Below are 19713 nucleotides of genomic sequence, written 5' to 3'. Positions count from 1 at the left end.
TCAACATTTGAAAAGAACACTCATTCTATGGATCATAATTGGTGTGCAGAGGAACGGCTTATTTGTTCATTATGACCTGTTTATAAGCTATACATGGCCGTGGCAGCCCCAGTGAACAAGACACCCTGCAATACAGCATTTGGAAGAACCATCAGCCTTGCTGAAAGGTCATACATGAGCTGAAGACTTTGAGATGCAAATATTATATAAGAATTACAACCAGATCCATGTTTAAAATGGCCAGCTTACTAACCATTAAGCTCCCAGGTACACATTTCTACAAGGAGCAGGACTTTTGCAGGGAGTTGAGAATCCAACATTGCTTACCCATACCATAATGCATTGGGCTGCAAAACCTACAGCCTACAGCACAGCTAATGCCCTGCCTCTGTACAAGGGCAGAGATCGTGCTTCGCCCTCGTAAAGCTGCATAGATGTCAGCCACTGTATAGTAAATGAACAAATCAGTATGTAAAGCAAACAAGGGCCTTTCAGGATTGTGTAATAGTCGAGTGGGCAGATGAGGCTCAGGCTTTTCCTTGGTCCACAATTAGGGGCATTACAACTACATAAGTGTGTCCCTGTTCTCATCTGTCAGGTGCTAACTGGCATGTTACAGTGCCAGCAAATTGCAAACCATTAGGACAAGCATTGTGTGTTTGGATGAAGGATATTGAGGTGCCAAGGGGATCAAACCATGGAATATGGCAATATGGCCCAAGCACCTTTTTCTTTCTCCACCAGGGAAGCTTTCAATTTGATAGAGTTATTGGCTTGGTCCTTGCTGCACTGCAGCACCACCTAGATAATGGCCAGAAAGGGTACTGCAAGCCCAACCAAACCAGGTGATCTAGGGAGCAAATATGAGCTTGGATAGCTTTAATTCACTGTTGCTTCAAGCTTTGTTCCTCCACTGGAACATTGTGTTGCCAGAATGAGAAAATCCAAAACAGATTGTGAGGCGCTCCAAAAGGATCTCTCCAAACCGGGTGACAAAATGGCAAGTACAGTTCAATGTAAGCAAGTGTAAAGTGATGCATATCGGGGCAAAAAAACACCCCAAATTCACGTATACACTGATGGGGTCTGAGATATCGGTGACTGATCAGGAGATATATGTGGAATCCTGTGGACAGATCATTGAAAGTGTTCACTCAATGTGCAGCAGCTGTGAAAAAGGCAGATTCCATGCTAGGGATCATTAGGAAGGGGGCTGAAAATAAAACTGCTAATATTATAATATCTGTATGCAAATCTATAGTGCGGCCACATTTGGAGCATTGTTTGCAGTTCTGGTCACCGTATCTTAAGAAGGACATAGTAGAACTGGAAAAGGTGCAGAAGCGGCCATCCAAGATGATCAGGGGCCTGGAGCAGCTTCCTTATGAGGCAAGGCTACAGCACCTGGGGCTTTTCAGTTTGGAAAACAGGCAACTACAGGGAGATATTATAGGGGTGTATAAAATTATGGATGGAGAGAGAGAGTGGATAGAGAGAATTTTTCCCCCTCTCTCACAACCCTAGATCCAGGGGTCACCCCATGAAACTGAAAGCCAGGAAATCTAGGACCAACAAAAGGAAGTACTTGTTCACTCAGCAATTAATCTATGGAATTCTCTGCCACAGGATGTGGTGATGGCCACTAGCTTGGATGGTTTTAAAATGGGCTTAGACAAATTCATGGAGAACAGGTCTATAAGTGGCTACTAATCTGGTGGCTATAGGCCACCTCCAGCCTCAGAGGTACAATGCCTCTAAATACCAGTTGCAGGGGAGCAACAGCAAGAGAGAGGGCATGCCTTCTTGCCTGTGGGCTTCTCAGAGGCATCTGGTGGGCCACTGTGTGAAGAAGGATGTTGGACTGGATGTGCCTTGGGCCTGATCCAGCAAGGCTGTTCTTATGTTCTAGCCTTACAGACTGATGAATTTTGATTCACTTGCTGCCTTTTGAAACCTATCTGCCTGTTTGACTAAGCACATGAAGCTTGTGATCTGAATGTGTTGCTCTTGTAGAGGTTAATTTGTTCTCCTGTATAAGTGAATAGCTGCTGCCATTAACCTATATAGGACAAAATAAGAGTGAACGCTCAGAATTTAAGAAAGACAGAGTGAATTTAGGACAAAAACTCCCCTACACACTAACTGAGTGGTGAATGGTAAGGTGACCATAGCCATAGATAATCAAACCTGCTGTGGCCGGCATAACTCAGTCTACACCATCATCTGCATAGCCCCTTCTTGGGTCCTGTGTCTAAGTCACACTGAGTGTGACAGAAAGCTGGTAACTGGCACATATACAGAAGATTAGCAAAATATCCCATCTACATAAATCTTAGAGAAATATAAGCTTGAACTCAGCTATTCACATCTTTAAAAACAAGAGAGACTATATTTCATGGGCTTTCACTAAAATAATGACTATGGGTTTTGCAGCAAAATTATTAAAGATGTGCTATCTATGGTGAATGTGTTATGAATCAAATATGGAGCATATAATTTCTCAGGAATGCATAAATGAAAAGTGAGGGGGGAGGGGTGGTAAGAAAAGGTGGTTCAATCCATTGATGCATTTGTAAGTCTTCCTATCCATTTCATTTTTCACTGATTTCTTTTAAACCAAACATTCAAGACTTAGTTGAAACTGAAGATAAGTGTTAACACTTTGTCAAGCATTTGAATCCCTTCCAGCATATTGTAGTATAATCCGCTGTCCACAAACATCCCCTTCATTATTGCCTAATTACATGCAAATTTCATAAAATGAATGAGTTTTAAGTACTTGTCAATCTGTCATCCTAGGAACCACTGAAACATTTTGACTGCTGGATAAATAATCAGCAATAATCACACTATGCAAATTTGATATTTTCTGTACAATTATCTGAAACCATAAATAACTGGACACAAAGACATTTGGCATTCTTTCAAAAAGACTTGACCTAAAGGTTTTTTCCTCACAACACACATGCTTCTGGAATTTTTAAAATTCTGACTGAATAAATGCATCCAGTGGAAAAATTATGAGCACTTAACATGCTAATATTTCGGTTTTGGAGGTTTTTTCCTACCAGTGAAAGGCTGGAAGAAAAATACTTGTTCTTTCATTTATGTATTTTTATTTTTCACTTTTAACTGTACTTGCTACAACATTTCTGTAATCCTATTAATTCTCATTTTTATTTTGTTTTCTTTTCATCCCCCCCCCTTTACCATGACATAAAAAATAAAAGCATTTCAATAACAGCTCATCCATGTGTACCTAGAATTATTATTTATTGTTATTTTACCTCTGTCTTCCATTATTATTACTATGATTAGAAAAGTTAGAGTAGCTTACATTTGGCTGTTGGCTCCTAGTCTTCTGTCCTAGTCTTCTGTCCAGAAAATGGTCAGTTTCATACTGCTTAGCTTCATCCATCCTTGGTTGCTCTAAAAGCATTCATGCAGCCTTTAGGAAGAATGACTTCCAAGTAAACCTGAAGTAGATAGATAGACTTTATTATGGTTGTTGACCATTACAAAACCTGAAGTCCAACATCTTTCTCCAGCAATCATCCACTGTATTTCTTCAGATTTTTTTTTAATCTACTTGCTACAAATCACCATGTGCATGTGTTGGCAGGAGGGTGTTAAGAAACATGAATACTGCTTTTCTGAACATTCTCCTTATCTACATACCAATGGAGGTCTACCTATAATTGAACAAGGGGCAGGGAGCAAATGTTTCTTGGTTCCTGGCATGCCAAATGAGTGACAACTTGCACTTGGCTCTCCTGCTCCTGCCTTTCTGAAGAATGAGGTGGGGGCAGGGCCCACCTTCCCTTTGTGACCCAGGGTCCACTCTAACTTTGCATGCCAGGCTTTGAAATTGCTTGAATACCTAGATGTGCCAAATAATAATAGTTTTGCTAAATGGTTAAAAAAAAAAGTGCAAACCCACAAAAATTCCAAAAAGGAATTGAAATGAACATCAAAATAAAATTGAAATTGAACCATACAACCCAGTTCTATGCATGTTTGCTTGGGTTTCAGTCATAGGACTTACTGATTTATTTACAATCCTTCCAAGGAGTTTAGGGTAGCATATATATGAATATTCAATGAGCCCTTTCTCACGATTAGTGAGAAAGAGCTCTGATCTGCAAGGGAGGAAGCCTTAAAATGCTTACCTCCCCGCAGACTATTGAGAGCTCTTTCCTGGGCAGGTGGACTGCCTACCCAGATTATTGCTTGCTAGTGCCGCCAGTGTGGAAGGTCGGGGGCTAGGATGCGTCTTCCCAGCCCTTGGAACTTTTATAATGCATCACGCAAGAGCACCACACTGGCTGGGAGGCTACTTGAGTGTAGGTGCTGCACACAGCCACACAGCCCCATCATATAAGCATTACGCCCAGTTTACGGGCAACCTCACATCCATAACCTGGGTGCCCTAAGCAAGGTTGCTGTTGTGCCACCGTCGGGGGGGGGGGGGGAGCCATGCAGCTCCTGGCAGTTTACAGGCTCCGACAAAACTGGGCTGGGCTTCCTTAGTCCGGTTTTGCCTGCATGTGTGAATAGCTCCAATATTTAACCTCACAACAACCCTGTGAGGTAATTTAACCTGAGGAATAATGATTGGCCCAACATCACCCTACACATTTTATTGTGAAAATAATGGGTAAATGTCACAAGACGGTGACTCTACTACCTGGGTTAATACACACAGGATGATTTTGTTTTCTTCTTTTTCTCAAATAATCATTTCCCCCCCTGAAAACAAACTCCCTAAACCACTGAAGGTCATCACACTTGTTTGTGTCAATAACACACCAAAGGGACATGTGGAAAGTCTAAAAATACATTGCTTTCCCAATACTAGGAAAGTGCAAAACGTTTTGATGTCAAAATGTTTTCAATTTGAAATGGGTTCAAAACAAAATGACCTTCAAATATAGGGCCTGTTTTGAGCTTGAAACAAAACAACCCAATTTAGAGCACCATTTTGGAGGCCTGTTTTTCCCATGCCGAATGATTTTCTGGAACTGGCTTCTGATTGGCTTGCAATCTCCTTGCTTCTTGGTTGGCTTGTTCTCATACAAATCAAGTGCTGTCATAAGCAACTGTGCCCCCATTGGCTGAGGGGAAGGAGGGGGAAAACAAAAGGTGAGAATTTCAAAATGTATCCAAAGAGGCTGGGAGGCAGAGAGAGCCCTTATACTGAGCCTCTCTTGAAGAAGAGGATACATCAGAAGAGGAGGAAGAAAGGTTTGATGTGGTTTTCTTTTCAGCACTGAGTAGAATATGCTGTGCTATTGCTGCTATAACTATCTGGTTTTGCTGTATATCAGATTGACAAAGGCAGAACTTGGGTACCTCCCTTCCTTGAGTTGTGGTTTGGTTTGTTCGCGAGATACTGTAGTATTGGGACAAAACATAGACAGTGGCAGCTGTGTGTGAGAGTGAGAGTGATTGCTGTGATGAGCTCCATTTTGGGCCTTGAGACTAACTTGTGCTTCACTCACTGATCTGGTCTGCTCTGCAATCTGCATTGCAAGGTGTATTCAGTCAAAATGTGGCTGAAGTTGCTTTAGTTGAGCTTAAGGCTATGTTTGCTGCTAAGGGTGCTGCTGTTGCAATGTTAGGAAGGAAGGAGTCATAATTGTGTGTGAGAGAGCAACTTGTGCCAGTGATGTTACTGCAGTGCAGGCACTGTGGCTGAATCAGTGGATTCTGAGTCAGTGATTTCTTTTTTGGCCATTTTTGGACTATGTTTGAAATGTGTGTTCTGTGTTGGGAAAGAGAGATTCTCTTCTAAACAACCTTAAATGATCTAGAAGTTGGGGTGAGCAGCAAAATTGCCAAATTTGCAGATGACACTAAACTATTTAGGGGACTGAAATCCACAACAAATTGTGAGGAGCTCCAAAAAGTTCTTGCCAAACTGGGGGAATGGTGGACAAAATGGCAAAAGTGATTCAATGTTGGCAAGTGTAAAGTGATGCACATTGGAAAGAAAAATCCCAACTTCAAGTATACGTTGATTGGATCTGAGCAGTAAGTGACTGACTAGGAGAAAGATTTTGGGGTCGTGGTGGACAGTTAATTGAAAATGTTGGCCCAGTGCACGGCAGCTGTGAAAAAGGCTAATTCCTAATGCTAGGAATCATTAGGAAGGGAATTTAAAATTAAAATGCTAATATTATAATGCCCTTATACAAATCTACAGTGCAGCCACATATGGAGTACAGTGTACAGCTTTGGACACTGTATCTTAAGAAGATTGTAAACTGTATCTTAAGAAGATTATAAACTGGAAAAGGTGCAGAAGAAGGCAACTAAAATGATCAGGGGCCTGGAGCACCTTACTTATGAGGAAACATCTGGGGCTCTTTACCTTGGAAAAGAGGTGACTAAGGGGAGACACAATTGAAGTGTATAAAATTATGCATGGAATGGAGAGGGTGGACAGAGAGAAATTTTTCTCCCTCTCTCACAACACTAGGACAAGAGGTCACCCCATGAAACTGAAGGTTGGGAAATTTAGGGCCAACAAGAGGCAATACTTTTTCACACAGTGCATAATTAATCTAAGGAATTCTTTGCCATGGGATGTGGTGATGGCCACCAGCTTGGATGGCTTTAAAGGGGGCTTAGACAAATTCATGGTGGACAGAACTATCAATGGCTACTAGTCTGGTGGCTGTGGGCCACCTCCAGCCTCAGAGGCAAGATGCCTCTCAATACCAGTTGCAGGGGAGCAACAGCAGGAGAGAGGGCATGCACATACCTCTTGCCCGTGGGCTCCCCAGAAGCATCTGGTTGGCCACTGTGTAAAACAGGATGCTGGATTAGATGGGCCTTATGCCTCACCCACCAGGGCTGTTCTTATGTTCTCCTGTGTGTTTCTGCAGTGTTTTTCAATGCAGGGTTGCAAAATGCATTGCAAATAGCAATGCAAAACTTGAATGTGCACTCTGTGAGTGCAACTTCCCATGAAATTGATTGCCGGAAAATCTAGGACCAACAAACGGAAGTACTTTTTCACACAATGCATAATCCACTTGTGAAATTCTCTGCCACAAGATGTGGTGACAGCCAACAACCTGGATGGCTTTAAGAAGGGGTTGGATAACTTCATGGAGGAGAGGTCTATCAATGGCTACTAGTCGGAGGGCTGTGGGCCACCTCAAGCCTCAAAGGCAGGATGCCTCTGAGTACCAGTTGCAGGGGAGTAACAGCAGGAGAGAGGGCACGCCCTCAACTCCTGCCTGTGGCTTCCCGCGGCATCTGGTGGGCCACTGTGTGAAACAGGATGCTGGACTAGATGGGCCTTGGGCCTGATCCAACAGGGCTGCTTTTTTTGTTCTTATGTTCTTAACTTGTTACAGCTGTAGGGAACAATGGGGAAACTTGAAACACTCTTTTGTTTCCCGTAGCTCCTAAGGACACCAAAGTGGGTTGTAAGGTAGGATCCTATGGGGTTTGGGGGAAAGTTAAAAATTCGTTTAAAATTGCCCACATGATGATAATTGCAATATTTTCTTTTTCTGAATGCAGCAATTTATTTGTTGCTGAACTGGCATGCCTTCAATTTTGTGTAAATCTAGATTCTGGCATTTTCTCCACTCTGGCTGCCAGTGACAATCTTTTATGTGGAATCCCTTAATTAATTCTGCTTGAGTGACTCACTTCTTGTTCCATCTCAATCTCCCCTTCTTGATTGGATTTCTCTGCTTCCTTCTGAATCTCCCCTTCTCAATTGGACCTCTCTAGTTCCATTTCAATCTCCCTTTCTTGATTGAATCTCTCTATTATATCATAATCTATGATTACTTGTGCATTTTGTTGCTGTGGTAGCTGTTCAGCTTCTTTACTTATTGGAAAATCCAGACCAGTCAGACATCACACTGGTGTCTGACTTTTGCCTCTCATCAAATTACTCTACCCTGCACCATTTAGCAGTCTCTGTGATAGGATCAAGTATTCCGTAGCTTTTGCTTCTCAGTGCATAATCAATGGATGTTTCTTCTTCACTTCTACAATCTAAGTTTCCTCTTTGTTCTTTAGGAATATGTGCATATGCTTTGCATCCAAATACTCTAGCATGCTTTAAGATTTTTGTCCCATTCCAGGTTTTGTCCCATTCCACAGTTCAAAAACTGTTACTCCTTTAGTTTTAGTTGGAAATCTCTTCTGCAAATAAGTTGCAGTCATTACAGCTTCCCCCTAGTATTTGTTTTCCAGACTTTGAATCAAGAAGCATGCTTCTAGGCATTTCAATCAAAGTTCTGTTCTTTCTCTCTGCCACTCCATTTCACTCTGGAATATAAGGTATTGTTCTCCTATGTTTAATTCCTTTTTAGAACATAAGAACAGCCTTGCTGGTTCAGGCCCAAGATCCATCTAGTACAACCTCCTGTTTTGCACAGTGGCCCACCAGATGCCTCTGAGAAGCCCACAGGCAAGAGCTGAGAGATGCCTCTGAGAATCCCCAGGCAAGAGCTGCATGTCCCTCTCTCCTGCTGTTACTCCCCTGCCACTGGTATTTAGAGGCATCTTGCCTCTGAGGCTGGAGGCAAAATAAAATACTGTTATTTTAAAAGTCTTGCTCAATATCTTACCCAGTATATTCTCCACCATTATCAGTGCCCAAAGTCTTAGGTTTTCTTCCAAATTTGTTGCTTACTATAGCCACATATTATTTAAGTTTTGATTGATTGATGGATTGATTAAGTGCCATCAAGTCGGTGTTGACTCTTAGTGACCACATAGATTGATTCTCTCCAGGCCGATCGGTCTTCTACTTGACCTTTTAGGTCTCTCAGTGGTGCATTCATTGCTGTCGTAATCGAGTCCACCCATCTCGCTGCTGGTCATCTTCTTCTTCTCTTTCCTTCAACTTTCCCCAGCATTATGGACTTCTCAAGGGAGCTGGGTTTTCGCGTAATGTATCTGAAGTATGATAGTTTGAGCCTGGTCATTTGTGTCTCAAGTGAAAATTCTGGATTGATTTGTTTTATGATCCATTTGTTTGTTTTCCCGGCTGTCCATGGTATCATCAAATGTCTTCTTCAGCACCAAAGTTCAAAAGCAGCAATACTTTTTCTATCTTGCTTCTTCAAAGTCCAGCTTTCACATCCATAGAGTGTCGTGGGAAATACCATTGTCAGAACGATTCTAATCTTTGTAGGTGTAGACATATCATGACATCTAAATATCTTTTCCAAGGCCTTCATTGCAACCCTACCAAGTGCTAGTCTGTGGCATATTTCTTGACTGCTGGATCCTTTACTGTTGATGGTCGATCCTAAAAGGCAGAAGCTATCCACCATTTCAGTGTCCTCATTATCAGTTCTGAGGCTGGTTGCTGTACCCATTGTGATTAGTTTTGTCTTCTTCATATTTAGTTGTAGTCCCGTTTTTTCACTGTGCTTCTTGACAGTAATTACTAGAGCTTGCAGATCATCCGCATTCTCAGCTATCAGAGTGGTGTCATCAGCATAGCGCAGGTTATTGTTGTTTCTTCTTCCAACTTTAAAACCACACTCATCTTCTTCCAAACCAGCTTCTCTCAGTATATGTCCAGCATATAAGCTGAATAAATAAGGAGAAAGTACACAGACTTGTATTACTCCTTTGCACATCTGGAACCAGTCTGTTTCACCATGTTCTGTCTGGACTGTGGCTTCCTGTCCTGTGTATAGGTTTCTCATGAGAACAATGGGACGTTCTGGGATGCCCCGCTCCCACCCACAAGGCAGTGGGGTACTACTCAGTTTATGTGCTAGGATTATTTTCAAGTGTTTAGTCTCTTAGGTGTCTAATAACCTTTCCTCATAATGAATCCCTATGAGGATTCATTACACACCAAAGAGTCTAAACACTTCAAAAATTCCTAAAATATAAACTGAGTACCCATTGGCTTGTGGGTTGTCGGGTAGTTGGAACTTGGGATACCACTAATTCCCCACCCCCACCTACAAAGCAGTGGGGTCAAAATGAACAGAAGAAATGAAGGCATATAATGAACTCTCATAGGGATTCATTATGAGAAAAAGGTATTAGACACCAAAGAATATAAACATTTCAATATTCCTTAAAATTAAAATGAGTATCTCACTGCGTTGCAGATTTGGGGGCGTGTAGTTGGCACATGGTATTGACAGTTGGCTCTCTCCAGTGACAGTCAAAATGAACAGAAGAAATGAAGGTGTGCAATGAATCCTCATAGGAATTCATTATGAGGAAAAGTGATTATACACCAAAGAATCCCAACACTTGAAAAATAATGACTGCATATTTTGCTCCATAACTCCACTTCTACAAGAGCTAGAGCTTAGCTTTAAAAAAAAAGAAAGAAAGCTGGGGATATGGCAACTGCCTTGAAATTTGGGTGGTAGGTGGTACACTGGGGACCTACCAACCACCCAAATTTGGTACCCCAGGACCTTGTTAAGTTGTCCGAATCAGAATAGAATCAAAGCAAATACAAATCGGATCTGGGGTAATTTGGACCGGGTAGATTTGGATACAAAACAAACCAGGGGTGATTTGTTTTGGGCACAAAAAAAAAATCAATTTGTGCACATTCCTATTTGTTTCTGCTTTGACTTGCATCAACCCTGCATATTATTTCTTTTGCAGCACAAATTTTTTCATCTTTCTCAGCATTATTTTTATTGTTTTCACTTTTTAAATTTAGGAAGTCCATTTTTCTGGAATTTATTCTTATTCCCTTTTCTGTTTTTAGAATAATCCCCTCGCGCTTTACTAGGACCTCAAATGCAAGGTCCGCAAACCCAGTTTAAAGGGAGAGGTGGTTTGGCGGCTTAACCGCCTGGAGGCCACCGGGCTCGCCTAGCCCAATTTCTCCTGATTGTGGGAATAGCCTCAATGTCTTTTTCACCATGAGCCCCATCACCCACTGAGACAATCTGGAGAGGTTTGTCTATGGCTGCCACCAGCTTGTCTGGGGGTTACTCAGGTACCTTCTCTGTTGCTACCCCAAGGCTTTGGAATGCGTTCCCTGCTGAAGACAGATGTAAAGAACTCATTTAGCTTATCTGCAACCTCCATATCCTCCTTAATAATCCCTTTCACTCCCTCATTATCCTATGGGCCAACCACCTCCCTGGCAGGTTTCCTGCATCTGATGTATTTAAAGATTTGGGTACAGATTGTTCTGTACCCAAAACGTTTTGCATGTGCTTGGTGAAAATTTAAATAACTTTTTTGTATTAGTTGATACAATGGCAAAGCAATATGCATGATGGATTTGCTACAATACTTCTCTCAAGACCTTTTTTATTACATAAATTAAAACATAGGAAGAGGGAATTGCAACAAAGAACAGACGTTTCACCGTATATACGTCAGCTTCAGTGTTCTATACCATTGTTTAAAATCCACTCTTATATCCAAGACTTTCACCCAATCTAATTAAACACCTGGGTAATACATAACAAATGGGGGAGGAGAAGGTTGATGACTCACAGCTATGCTTGGTTATCGCTGACACTGATAGAGAAAAAACCTAGAAGATGAAGGGTATAACACAAAAATGTTATTTGCACCCTTTAATGGCCTACGTACTTTAAGATTTCCCTCATTTCTTCTTCGCCGTTAACCTCTGACTGTAGTTTATCCAAATATAATGCTTCCCTTATCTTCCTTTTAAGTTTGCAATGTTCAGATTCTAAAATGCTTACTTTGAGAGGCATTGTGATTCCAATATGTTCATTCTTCATATGTATCAACCGTGGTTTTCCCCTGTATATGTATTTAGAATCTGCTAGATGTTCTTTGAATCTGGTGACCAGATGTCTTCCTGTTTCCCCTATGTAATTTTCACCACATTCTCCACAAGTGATTTTATAGACAACGCCTTTCTGCTTGCAATTGCCTTCCTCACTTTCACAGACTGGGCAGGCTTTAGTTTCACACTTTTTGTCATATATTCTGGATCTTACTAACTGTTGCTTCAAGGTTTTAGTGGTTTAACACACTACATTAGCCTTGATCCCATATTTCCTTAAACTTTTCTGGCATTGCCTAATAAAATTATTAGAAATAAAGGGAATCTTTAACACAGGTAAGCCTACCTCATATTTGGAACCCCCTGTTCTTAAGGGGAATTTATATCCATTTATCTCTGCTAGATTCTTAGCTTTTCCTATAGCCTGTCCCTTATATTTCTGAGGTGAAACATTAAGCTCCTCTTTTAACTATATTTTTCACTGCTCTTTTAACTATATTTTTCACTGTTTGTTAGTTGTTAGTTACTATTTAGAATTAAATTCTTTTTGGCTGGTTTTCTGTACCATTTAGTCTATAGGTTATCCTTCCCCAGACAAATTTCTATTTCCAGGAAAGGTAACCACCCTCGACTATCCGGTGCTTCCCTTGTTATACTCCTTCACCTGTTCAAACTGTCAAAAACCTTGTCTGCTTATTGTTTATTTCTGGTTATAATAATTATGTCATCAATGTATCTTTTATATAGGATTACAGCCTGAGTAATGCATTTATTTTCAAATTATGCATGTAACTAATAGCCAGCAGTGGGGCCAGTTGATTACCCATAGCCAGTCTTCTCTCCTGAGAGTAGAATTTACCATTAAACTTAAAAACATTACATTGTAAACATGCTGTAATTATTTCTTCAGTATCCCCTACCATAAATCCATAACATTCTATTTGTCTTTTGTTGGTCCGTAATAAGTGTATGAGGCTCTTTCTTGCAACTATATAATCAATATTAGTACATAACACTTCCACGTCAAAACTCTCCATGTGTAGTCTGTCCAACTTTTTTGTAGTAGTTTTTAAAGAAATTCTGAATATCATACTTCCTGAAAAGTAAAGTGTGCTGTCGAGTCAGTGTCGACTCCTGGTGACCACCGAGTTCTGTGGTTGTCTTTGGTAGAATATAGGAGGGGTTTACCATTGCCATCTCCCATGCAGTATGAAATAATGCCTTTCAGCATCTTCATATATCACTTTCCCATAGTCTGGGAAACATACCAGTGGGGATTCAAACCGGCAACCTCTGGCTTGCTAGTCAAATCATTTCCCTCAGCATCATTAGGTGGCTCCCTGATTACCTACAGATACCAAATTTTGCATGGAAAAACCCTGCCACTTAAATTAGCTGAATGCACCACTTCTTACATCAGAATATGCTTGCTGAATCGTTTAAGCATTTGTGTGTGTGTGTGTGTGTGTGTGTGTGTGTGTGTGTATTTTAGAAGAAGTTCTCAATATAATCATCATATTTTGACTGTTACTGTTATCAGATTTTTAACAGTCTATAATCAAATCAATAATTCCAAAATGGTGCAAGAAAAGCTCTTTCTCATTCATATTTACTATGATTCCAGTTTACCATATATGGTAATTAGTCAATAAAATGAATCATGTTTGAAGCTGAAATCCTACAAATTTCAAACTGCACTTTTACTTTTCTTTTGCAAGCACATTAATAAAAGATTGTATGACAAATACAGGTGGCTCTCGAATAGTGATTTTGTCCATTTGCAGGCCAATTTCCTGTTTACCAATGTAGTTATAGTGGGAGTAGTTTTGGTTATTCACTGTTTTCTACTCCCCTTAACTACATTGGTATACAGTTTAAATAGCTACTCTCCCTAGGAGCATGCTTGAATCATGGTTCAAGCCCTGTTTTGAGCCCTGATTGGGAGTGGGGAGCGGGAGCTTTAAGAAAAAAGAATGCAGGTCCTTACCTGCTCTCTGCTGCCCCATGCACCTTCCTGCTGGGCTGGCACTCAGCCTAAGTACCCCTCTGCAGTGCCAGCATGCACATGCCACCCACACATGCACAGGCACCATTTGCATGAACTACATGGTATTGCTGACTACAGAAATGGCTCCCACACATGCACAGGTGCCATGTGCACACTGCCAGTGCTGGGGGTAATTGAGCTGAATACCACACCAGCAGGAAGCTGCATGGAGCATCAGAGAGCAGGTAAGGAAGTGCTCTCCTCTTTCTGAAAGCTCCCACTCCCTGATCCCAACCAGGGCTAAAACCGGTGCTCGAACCATGGTTCAAGCACAGCCCTAACTCTCCCCACTTTTCAGTTGGTGCGCAGAGTTTGTTTCCCCAGTGGTGTAAGAGGCACAGGGTACTCCATCCACTTGCCTCCTGCCCGGCTTCTTTAAAACTCCCTGCACAACAGCTGAGAAGGAAAGAAAGTGGCTATTTAAACTTTACACCTCCCCACACTTCTTAGCTGATGCACAGGGAGGCTTAAAGTGTAAACAGCCAATCTCCCAGCTCAGGCTGCTCTATCCACTCTTACTGCGAGAGTGGACTGCTTAACTAAAGAACTCAACCTTGAGATTTGGGTTAGGTCAAACACTCCAATATTGCAGTTTCCACAAACCTTATTTGTAGAAACTGTCATATTGGATATTAGAGGGCCTCCTGGATTTCATTTCCTGAAATTTCCTGGCATTGTAATCTACATGAAATTACTTTGCCCAGTCAACAACAGGCCTCACCTACATATGTGTATGTGTGTGTATGGAGAGAGCGAGCGCTGTGTTGGCTGAATGCAAACACCTTGTGATTCAGGACCTCTCAACCTCCCTCTAGTGATCTGATGTGAGGTAGTAGCTCTATTGCTTTATACGAGAGTCTTTTTGCCTCCACTTATGCTCAACTTGCATATTTGTAGATAGAGTATATTACAAGACGTCATAAGTCTACAGTGCTCTTTCATAGCAAGGAATAGTAATAAACTACAGTGGTCCCTCGACTTACAAACTACTCGACATAAGTATTTTTCGAGTTACAAACGGCAGTTTTAGATCCGGTTTTAGATGCGGTTTTTTCGACTCACAAATTTTTAGATGGGGTTTCCTCGACTTACAAATTTTTAGATGGGGTTTCCTCGACTTACAAATTTTACATGCGGTTTCCTTGACTTGCCTGCCTGTTTACTGCCTGTTTATTCTTGAAAAGAAATGTTCCTGTGCAGTTTGCAAGCCTTACTGGGGGTCTGGGTCTTTTTTCTAGGCTCCGGAACGCATTAATCCGTTCCCAATGCATTCCTATGGGAAACCGCTTTTCGACTTACGAATTTTTCGACTTACAAATGTGCATTCGGAACGGATTAATTTCGTAAGTAGAGGGACCACTGTACTCTCCACATGTGAAAGTGGGTAACACTATCTTATCCTTGTTCTGAGTCAGACAACCATTTAAAATGCATTGACTACATACCTGGCCAAATATACATTTTTCACTTGAACAAAATGTTATGCTGGGCACATTAAACACCTGTAATGTTTAATGTAACCTAATGGCACAGCGGGAAATGACTTCCCTAGCAAGAGGTTGCTGGTTCAAATCCCCACTGGTATGTTTCCCAGACAATGGGAAGCACCTATACCGAGCAACAGCAATGTAGGAAGATGCTGAAAGGGATCATCTAAGGAGACGGCAATGGTAAACCCCTCCTATATTCTACCAAAGAAAACCCACCGGGCTCTGTGGTCACCAGGATTCAACACCGACTCAAGGGCACACTTTACCTTTAATATTAACTAATAAAGTGTGTACTGCATATTTTTTCATAGCCATTTTTAATTGTGCAGAATTTAAAATGTTAGTGCTGGAAAAGGACAATCTGCATTCATAGTCCAAAATCAGTATGAAGTAAGTGTTTAATGTTAGTATGGGTTTAATATTGGAAACTCATATGAATTCATCTGACCTAGAATCACATATGTCAAAGCCATTTTATTGAATAACAGAAGTATTAATCTCAACATGGCAGTAACAAATGGCTGTCTTAGAATTTTCTTTTTGATTGGCAAATTAGTGGTATCCCATGCAAAGCCTAAAAGGAAAGCTTTCACCACTTAACAGTGATCTTTTTTACTCTCTGCAGTTAAACAAAAGGCTGGCCTTCCTTATGGCTTCCCATGAGTTCATCTCAGCTACCTGTGTGAATATGCAGTTGTTATGCAATCAGAATCACTGACTGACCCACTGAGAGAATATTGTTTCATACCAGTTGTGTCCTTGAAATGTCTTCATCATTGTGGGTTTTCTTTTTTATGCTAAAAATCAATGTCAGCACTGCCATGCAACTCTTGCAATCTTACTTCAGTGCTTGCTAGTAAGCACATAGAATGCTAATGTTTATTAACAACCACTTAATATTAATCATAAATTATATTATTTTACCACCTGAACAATGTCACAAATATCCCTGCAGCAAGGGTGGAGAAATTAAGGAGCTGATTGATGTAAAAATATAATTTATATTTGAAAATATGAGGAAATGCATTGCTTTAAGGGAAAAATGGTCAAATTTGTGTCATTTAATGGCACAGCTCTCTGTAAAATGTGACTGGTAATGTCGCTATTTCTGTACAAATGACTCATAGGGTTTTGCAAGCTATTTCATCTGCTTTTTCAGTACAAATGCCTCATAGATTTACAAGCAGGGACAACACTGACATCACTTTTAAAGGGAGCTGTTCCAAAGATGTGTTTCTTTAATGAGCTTCTAGATTTGTGACCGCTTCTCCTTTTTGTTCTTGCAAATATGAAAAAATAGTTTCAGGAATAATAATTATTGTTATATATTCATCAGGTGGACCTCTGGCAAGTGACTGTGGAAGTTACACCAGTTAAGTTTCTGCCTAGATGCATCTCTCCCTAGCCCAATGCTGAGCTGAAAGACTACGAGAAAGTGGAGGTGCATGAAGCCTATTATGTGAAGATAGCATAATATACTTGACAGTAACACTTACATGGTATGCAAGTTAAGGTGATCACCTTAGCTTGCAATTGCCAGACTTTTTAAGCATGAATGAAAATTGTAAACTCCATAACTCATCTTAATCTGAAGCTTTCTGATAAGTTTGCAGAAGTGTGAAATTTTGAATTGCAGAGATTTCCACCATTGTCCATATTTAGAGTACTTGTGGGGGGCATCAAGGTCTGCGGATGTATTGTTTCAGCTGCAGGTATGCAGTCTGGCGTACACTTTCATTTAAAGGCTAACAGATGGGTTTCCATATTGAGAATCACTGCATGGCTACATGAGGCATGCAGAGTGGCCTTTTGAGCACTTGGAACAGAAGACCCTTGCCTAGAAAGAGGTTTTCACAGGCAGATTGCTTTCTTGAGGGCCACCTTCTGTAAAAGCAGTCCTTCAGCTATATGATCCCATCCTCTACTCTTACTGGTCTAATTTACAGACTAATTTTTGAACCAAATCTTGTCCACAGTTTTCAATATTTACTTATTTAGTAGTACTGGAACAGAACTAGAAAAAGGCAAATATTCCAAACATGCATAGTACTACGATTCATATAATCCTAGAATGCAGGAAAACAAAACAAAAAACAAAAACAAAAATCTCTTTCTTTAAATTGTCAAAGGTTAGCCCCAAGCAAGTTTTTTATGATTAATTCACAATCTCATAAAAATAGGGCTTTATAAATGAAAACATTGACAGACCCTTAGCTATAGCGGCACGACGGGGAATAGCTATAAACAACATTTTCATTCCTCAAGCATAACTTACCCTTGAAAGTTTACACTAATTACCTGTAGTTTTGTTAATGTTTTGAGCTGCCCTTCATCTCTCTCAGCCAGACATACCATTCAGCTTCTCCAACAGATATATTCAACAGCTTCTGTTCACACCTGACATCAATTTCCTTTGATGTTCACAGTCTAAATGAGAATGCTACAGCAAGCTGTATTTGTGCAGTATACAGGATGCCTTTAAAATGATGGCAGGTATTTTCCTCATTAAAGCAGCCATAACAGATAGTTAGATATGATGCTGTCCCTCACCTTCCTGCTAATTAATGACTATGATTGCAACCCAAATAAGATCAGGCAATTAAACGTGATAACATTTCAGAAGCGAAGAAAATATACAACCATCTTGGAATGGCTTCCTGTAGATAAATAAAGTTGATCTTAGCAAAATTAACATATAATTGTACTATTCTATCAGAAACTGCATGAACTAAAGAATGTAATAATTTTGCTTTTAATTGAAACATGAGCTAGTCTAGAAGCTGAAACCAGAAAGAACTCCACATCTGCATTATAGTCTGCATTAGGATGTTATCATTAAAGTATGGGCTCATCAAAACGAATTTGTGAATTCGCAATCTTGACCACTGGAAAGCAAAGGACAAGCAAACTAATCTCTGTCCCCAACTAAAGCAGTCTGAAATCATACACGAAGGTCTTAGTCTATGCTGGTAATTATTCTGTAGCTCATTGGTCCTAACATTACAGCATATATAGCCACAGTCTCTGTCTGGAAGCGACCATTTATGTTTGTTTGTTTGTTTGTTTGTTTGTTTGAAATTACAGACCAATGTTAACAGCCCACGAGGCTTCAGAATTAAAATGCCACCATGCTGGATAATACAGGGAAAGTACATTCAATCATTTTGGGGCTCTTAAAAAACCTTGTGCCTTTAGTGATATCACAGTTCCCTTAAGGACCGAAACGGCTCTGTTCAGATTTGTAAAGGTTTCCTTTCTTTTAGAAACAAGTTAGGACTATTTTTTAGGACTATAGTATTAGAGTACTTTTTGTCTGCTGGCCATTCACATGCAATAAGGACGCATGCATGCCATGAGTGTGCATGTCCTTCTCCATTTCCCAGTGCAACAGGGTGAAGCCAGAAGTAAGAGCTTTACACCTGTTTTATAGTTTCCATTAGGATATTATCACTAAAGTTTGGGCTCACGGAAGATCATTTATGAATAAGCATTCTCAAATGTTGGATCTCTGGACAGGTAATGATAAAGATCAAGAGTCAAGTAGTTCAGTCAATACTTTGCCTGAATAGCCCACCCCACAAGATGAAGATATGAGCATGCCACAAATGCATATATCTTATTTACTTATCGTGTGTGTGTGTGTGTGTGTGTGTGTGGTATACATAGTCCAAGTTACCATATAAAAATAAAGTAAACAATTTCACAAAATAAAAGCAATTACAAACCATTCACAGAGTGAAACAATTAAACAGTTTATAAATTAGTTTTAGTTAAAAGCCTGAGAAAACAGGTGTGTCTTAAGAGACTTTGAAAAAGCAATCAGAGATGGGAGACTGATTTTTTGACTAGAGTGCATTCCAAAGCCCTGGGGCAGCCACAGAGAAGGCCCAGCCCTAAGTCACCACCAGACAAGCCGGTAGCAACCATAACCAGGGCTCCCCAGATGATCTTCATAGATGGCAGTCTCTTAAGTACCCTGGACTTAAGCCATTCAGGGCTTTATAGGTAATGAGCAGCACTTTGTACTTCACTCGGAAACATATCTTCCCCTGCCAGCATTCCATTCTTTTATTGTGTGGGGTAGTAGTGGTTCACCTGAACCAGTTCTTTACACACAGAACAAATACTACTATCAAGTAATATTTGGACCACGTGTACAGAGTCAGTTCAGATGCTGGTGGGAGGCTGGATGCTGGTGGGGAAAGACAGGCACACTCACATCTGTATCACATGGAACCCTCTGGCTTGGCAAAGTATCACTGCAACTGGCCCAAAGGCCTATGTCACTTCTCGCAGAAAAGGCTGGAATATAAGGGCTGGAATACATGTTATTGTGATCAATGAGTCATCAAAGACCTAAAGACCACTGTTATTTCCAACTCACCATTAAAACTGTATTTTAGTGCCCAAGGGTGAATGTCGGGTTTTCATGAAATATTCAT

General features: G+C 40.6%; 1 long non-coding RNA gene across 1 annotated transcript in view; it reads right to left on the bottom strand.

Annotated features, from left to right (window-relative positions):
* The window catches only part of LOC128348806 (uncharacterized), a 35418-nt gene extending 17777 nt beyond the window's left edge, over positions 1–17641 (bottom strand). The window contains exons 1-2 of the long non-coding RNA XR_008318347.1: positions 17570–17641; positions 3338–3476 (exon numbers count right to left, since the gene is read on the bottom strand). This is a non-coding gene — a long non-coding RNA (uncharacterized LOC128348806). The remainder of the gene's footprint in view (positions 1–3337; positions 3477–17569) is intronic.
* Between the last annotated feature and the right edge of the window lie 2072 nt (positions 17642–19713).

Source organism: Hemicordylus capensis, chromosome 3 (genome assembly GCF_027244095.1).
Source record: "Hemicordylus capensis ecotype Gifberg chromosome 3, rHemCap1.1.pri, whole genome shotgun sequence".
NCBI lineage: Eukaryota > Metazoa > Chordata > Lepidosauria > Squamata > Cordylidae > Hemicordylus > Hemicordylus capensis.
The sequence above is the reverse complement of the archived record's forward strand: the minus strand, read 5'-3'. Positions and strand labels throughout refer to the sequence as shown.